A 6,594-nucleotide genomic window follows, 5' to 3' on the forward strand; every position below is an offset into this window, starting at 1 on the left:
GGCGAGCCCCAGAGCCCCGAGGTCCAGAATTCTACCTTGTTACCTGCTCATTCTGGGACTCTTCTGTGGAATTCATCAGTTCGACTTTTTCCCCCATGATTCTAATAAAATATTTTCAGGGTACTAGGAAGAAGGAGAAGAGAAGTGATGTGTAATTCACCCTCAGCAAAGGAAAAATAATGAAAACTTTGAATTAAGTATATGAATGTCCCAAAAAGAGAAGGAAGTGGTGTCAGGGAACCTAGATTTCAACTATGCCAGGTAGACACTGAGCTCAGCCCCCGGGCCCTGTCCTGGCTGCTTCTTGAATCATGGAGGAGTCTCCACTGGATGAGCTGCCCCTCGTTAATGGTTCTTAGTTATCTGTGAGCTTCGTTCTTCACCTAGAAGCTGAGTTAAACGCTGGTCTGGCCAGGACAGTGAGTTGCAATTTGATCTCATGAGAGCCACGGGGGAAATCTGGGAAGCGCTCAGTGATTTCCTGGGCAGAGGAGCTGGGAGTTTAAAGGTTTCACTCTGCATATTAAAGTGAGCTATTGCGCTTTACCTAGATTTTCTCAGTGGTTGATTGTTACCTCTGATAGGAAATTAAAAAATGGCCTTGCCCTGAGAACTGCTACAATTCCAGGGGTGGGGATGCACATTGCTTCAAAGACCCCAATAGGGCTTTGTTGTTCTAACTACCACAATTTTAATACAGAGAAAACCCATCTGTTTTCTCTGTATTAAAAATTCTTGACGGTGTCTTGTACCTTAGCCACACTGGGGAACAAGGGCCATTTTTTATCTACAGCTGTTGTAACCGTGCAAAAACTTCACTTTTTTAAAACGAGTTTTTTCTTTCTCCTTGATTCAAACTGGCGCTGTCTAGCCTAACAGCACCAGGATTCACTTGCTTCTTTTCTTTCCTTATCCTTCCACCTTTGCACATACTGCACAACTGTCCACTCCCTTAATCATTAAGCCCTTTGGACAGCAGATTCTGGTCAGCATCAAACAGTCTTAGGAACAAAGCCTCAGGTCTGTTGACCACAGAAACAGTTTTGGTCAAACTAAAGATAACATCTCGACCTCAGCTGTGTTTCAGCTCCAGGCCCATGAGGGCAGAAGGACCGGCCACATCCCCTCAAAACCATACAGGCCGACTCCATCACACATCAGCACTTGATGCAATGACCAACGGCCTCCTATCCTAGGCCCAGCGGAAACCCGAGGGCAACCGAGTCCGGGGCTCATGCTGCCTGCACCTCTCAGCCAATAGACTGACACAGGAGTTGGGTCATAGAATAAGCGTTTATCATCGGAGCCCCGGTGGTCTGAGAAGGCAGCGGGTTAACACCTCCAAAAACTGCCTTCACATTCTCAGACCAGCCTGGGATATTTAAGGGAAAACATGGGCGTTCCTCCAGAGGCTACGTGGAAGTCCCAGGGGTCTGCATGGAGCCTCCCTTCTGGCAGTGTGATTCTGGTGGAGCCAGGAACCCAGGAACAAGGATGGGAGTAGCCTGGTGGACCACTGAGGTTGTGATCAATAAGCCTAAGGGTATTAATCATAAGTTTCAGGGTAATTTTCTAAAACAGGACTGGGTGGGACAGGGCCCCAAGCTGCAGGGGGATGATCCATTGTCAAGCCATAGGTCAAGGAAAGGTGAGGCTGGGGATTGCAAGGCCTCTATTTTGGGACGGGGGTCCCAGCCGGGCCCTGTTTCACGACCAATCAGTAGAGCCCATGACCCCAACTCCCTTAGCCACCGCGACTAATTATGTTTCCCCTATACAAACTATCCCCTAGAGGTCATCCGGGAGCCAGGTCTTCGAGCACTAACTCACCTGTGTCCCCAGGCTTGGCGCCATTTCTTTAAATAAATCTTTCTTTGCTGCAAACTCCTGTTCATATCTCTTTTGGCTTTGATAACAGGCAAACAAACCTCCTTTAGTTTGGTAATACTGTGCTGGGAGGGAAAAAAATAGGGATTTTATTATCAAAAATCTTTTTTTCCCCACCCCTTAGGTAGTTCAGTGTTTGGGGGGGTTGGGGAGAGCTGGTGTTATTTCCCGTTCCCCAGGGTATTTAGGCCCTGATATAACCCCAGCAGGTTAGCCTAGTTAACTAGTTTCTCCTTAGGGCAGGCCTTGTTAGGAAGAGCAGAGTGCTCTGTTGTAGTTCAGAACCGTTCCTTTTCCCTTCCTGACGCCGGAAGCACGAGGGGGTTTTTCTGTACTCTTCAGTATGAGAACAGGTTGAGCTCCTAGAGATAAAACTCACAAAATTGTCAGGTTGCCTTATACTGACTCCCCCTGGATTTTTAAACTCATACTTGTCCACACTGAGCCTCTAGCGATTTGTCAATAACAGTTTAGATTTTCCTACCCTGGTTCACATGAAGGTTGCTCTTACAGTAAGTTGTGACTCTGTACTGGCCTGTTGGTCTCTCCAATTTGGGGGATAGAGATTTGTCCTGTGGCCTCATCTCTGTTGGATCTAAGAAGAAATGTTGATTTTTCAGTTTGTTCTGCTTTGTAACAGTTAGGATGGAACAGTAACTTCCCAAGCTCTTTACATGTCGCTTAAAAAGTTCATTGAAGAACCTTATTTTTTTTTTTTTAGTCTTAACTATTTTGGTGCATTTTGAATTTTGTGTTTCTGTTCATTTTCTTTTTCAGTCTATATTCTATTGCTCAAAGTTATTAACTTCTATTGTTTTATCTTCAAGTTCATGGATTTTTTTCCTTTGTCCTCTCTATTCTGTTATTAAATTCATCCAGATCTTTTTATTTTGGTTATTTTTTTATTCTGAAAGTTCCATTTAGTTCTTTACATCTCCACTTTGCTGAGACTTTCTTAAAAGTAAGCTAGAGAAAAAATGTTCAAAAAATCATAAGGAAGAGAAATGCATTCACAGTACTGTACATATTTATTGAAAACAATCCACATATAAGTGGACCTGCACAGTTCAAACCTGCATTGTTCAAGGGTCAACTGTATATACTATGACCAAGTATAGTTTATCCTAGGCATACAAGGCTGGTTCAGTATTTGAAAATCTTTTTTTTTCTTTTTTTGATCTAGCAAATGTTGAATATAAGATGTAAACAAATAAAACAACATAGCACATAGTGGCAAGGATTTATCTCATAGAATCCAGAAAAAATGTCAAGATAAAAGTAAAAATTTTGCTTGCCTTTTTTCATAATTGTACTGAATTTTATTTTTTTTAATTTTTATTACATTTATTGGGGTGACCTCGGTTAGTAAGGTTATATAGGTTTCAAGTGTACAATTCAATAATACTCATTTATATATCACATTGTGTTCACCACCCAGTCAGTTGTCCGTCCATCACTATATATTTGACTCCTTTTACCCTCTTCTACCACCCCTTTCCCCTCTTACCCTCTGGTAACCACTTAAACTATTGTCTGTGTCTATGAGTTTTTGCTTGTCTTGTGAAAATCTTAATCAGTATAATCCACCATAAAGAAAAAAATTTCATGATCATATCAAGTGATGCTGAAAAATCAAATCATGTTAAATATTGCAGCTATACCATGGTCTGTGCTTTATACCCTATGCTATTGTTCTGACACAACTTGAATTTGAAAGATTATTTTTAAATAGGAAAACTTAATAAGCATTGAAAAAGATTAAGTGGGAATCAATGATAATTACTAAAATGAAATTTAATTATCAATGAAGTAAAAACTTGTTATTGAAGATAGAAAAAAAGATATTGGGAAAGACGATAATATCTGATTTTCCTACTTTAAAAAGTGATAGTGAGGTTTCAGTGATGTAAGATGTGAGGAGGAAATGATAATGTGTTTATTATATCCCAGAACAGAACCATGTCTGAGTCAGCCGGCCAACTGGAAAGGTCATGGATGGACGATTAACTAAATCCTTCATTCCTAGCTTCACCACTGAATCAAAAGGCAGGAGGTAAAGTTTGTCTCTTGTCAGCACAGTAAGGACCTACTCAGCGGTGTTCCTGACAGCTTTTGGACTTCTTCAATAGTGGATGCTTACCATGTTCCTTTTCACATTTCCTGGGTTGTTTTCACTAAATTTGTTCCTCAGCAAAAAGAGAAAAGGAACTGGAAATCAGAAAAGAACAGGATGAGAGAGTTCAATTACAACAACAAAAGCAGCCCTGAATTACATCAAATGCACACCACACATCACCTGTAACGTATCTAGTCTACATTTCTTTCATAACAACTACATCTGCCTCTTACACAGTAGCTTCTTGGTTTCATTTCAACAGTAGTGGTGACGGCAGTGGTATCACATGGTGTTTTTCTCTGCCCTGTCCCTGGGATGTCTTACATTCAGTGTGTTAGGTATTTATTTACAAGAACAGATATGTACTTCCAATGGAAAGACAGAGCTCTTTAAAAATCCTAATTCCCTGGGGTATACGTACCTGTTTTCCCCCTGATTGCTACAGCACGATGGGAGAAGCAGGGTAGATCACTAAACTAGGAAATTATTGGCCTAGTTGTTAGAAAGATTTCCCTGAATCCTAATTTACTGGTCTGTACCCTGAATGGGGTGAATCCCTTTTGTCTCTGACATTTCTTCCAGTAGCTCGTCTTGCCTGCTTTTCTCGTGTATCTTCACTATTAGTTTTATCAGAGAGAAAAGTTAAGAGTTTCGGAGGACTCACGTGCTAGATCTTTTCACAAAGTCTCAGTAGGGATGGAGAAGTGAAAGTCACCATTGCGTATCCCATGGTCTCAAACTTTAAGAAACTTTAATCTTCAAATGTAGACATTTCTGTGAACAATCTCGACAAATGTTCACTCATCCTGCTGGAAGCACTTAATTTTGTGAAGTAGTCCATTCCATTTTTAGAATTTTGAGCTAAAATCAGCTTCATTGAGCAGCCACTCATGGATTCTGGTTGTGCCTTGGGGCACAGACTTCTTTCTCTTGACAGCCATTCTGATGTGTGAAAATGAGCTATCAGGACTCTCCAGGAGTGACATCTCCAACATGCGTCCCCCTGAATAAGCTGGTCACCCTCCTCCAGATGTCGCCTACTCAGTATTATATATGGATAGATGATGAAGGCCGGGGAGCAATGTCTGAGTACATGCCATCCGCTCATTTCCAATCTTTGGCTCTTGATCAGTATCTTTTTACAATGGGATTTTTCCTCTTTTGTTAAAGAATCCTTGTTGTATGAAAACGGTTGCTTTGTAAAATTCTGAAGCATAATTCCGATCCACAGAATAAGACAGTGTTTCTTGATCTAAAAAGGGATGCTTAGAGGATCAGGGGGTATGATTTGGAGAGCACTTGGCCAACGGCCTCTGACCAAGCTTGACAAGCTTCCCGCCTGACCTGGCCTCGAGTTCTCAACCATGGTCGTGGTGGGCTCCTGCTCAGAAGGCAGCTAGCTGCCAGTGCAGCCGGCGTGGGGGAGAAAATGTTAGTTTTTCTATTTCCATGCTAAGCACAATCTCAGGAAACTATAGGCCTATGAGACCTACCTTGGAAGGAGGAGATGGACCTGCCATGGGGAGTAGGGGGTGTGCATAAGCTTACATAGGGTGGTGCTTGTCCTGGACAGGAGGGAGATAAATAATTGGTGTGAGAAGGACCCCCAATTATAATCCTGTTCTGTTCCTAACTCACTTTGTATCCCAGGCAGTGTCTGCTATTCAACCCCTGCAGCCATTTTCCTCATACCCAGAAATGAGGCGAGATGAGTTTTTCCCATCCTGTACAGTCAGGCTCCATTCACACACACGGAGGAGCACTTACTCTGACAGGCTCTGTGCTTGGCGCTGAGGCTTTAATGCTCACCAAAGAGTTGTGGTGCCTGTCCTGGAAGCTAGTCTAGCAGGAAGAAACATGTTTGTCACATCACCAATGTGGTCATTTTCTCCTGGAACGGGCTTTGTCAGCGCCCATGAGAGAAAGCTGACTAGAAGAGGAGGAGAAGTGACAACATCAAGCACTAAAGGAAGTCTGGAAATCAACTCAAAAGGAAGAGAGAAACTTCCAGAAGGAGAAGGTAGAATGGCATACTGAAGGGATTGAAAGGCTGGAGGAGCTAAAGCACAGAGCAAAGGGGATGGCAAGGAAAGATGAAGAGGTAGTCAGGGGCCAGACCTCATAGGACTCATAACATATTTTTACTTTCTTTAATTAATTAATTAATTAATTTGTTTATTTATTTATTTATTTTAAGTGTGTTTTTCCAGGACCCATCAGCTCCAAGTCAAGTCAAGATTGTTCCAATCTAGTTGTGGAGGGCGCAGCTCACAGTGACCCATGTGGGGTTTGAACCAGCAACCTTGTGAAGAGCACTGCACTCTAACCAACTGAGTTAACCGGCCACCCACATATTTTTACTTTTAACCTCAGAATAATTGGAAACTTTCATTCTGGATATATGGCAGAAACTGAACTAGAAATCCCTTTAAATAGGAACTCTCGTCAATGGGGGAAACATTGCATTATTTGTTTTTACTAATCCCTAACTCAAATTTAGCCTCTTCGTCAATTATAATATAAATATAGGCAACAAACTGCAATGGTATTAGCTCTTACCTGGGACTTTGTCAGCAAATATACCTGTCACT

This window comes from Rhinolophus sinicus, linkage group LG05 (assembly GCF_036562045.2).
Source record: "Rhinolophus sinicus isolate RSC01 linkage group LG05, ASM3656204v1, whole genome shotgun sequence".
In the NCBI taxonomy this organism is placed as follows: domain Eukaryota; kingdom Metazoa; phylum Chordata; class Mammalia; order Chiroptera; family Rhinolophidae; genus Rhinolophus; species Rhinolophus sinicus.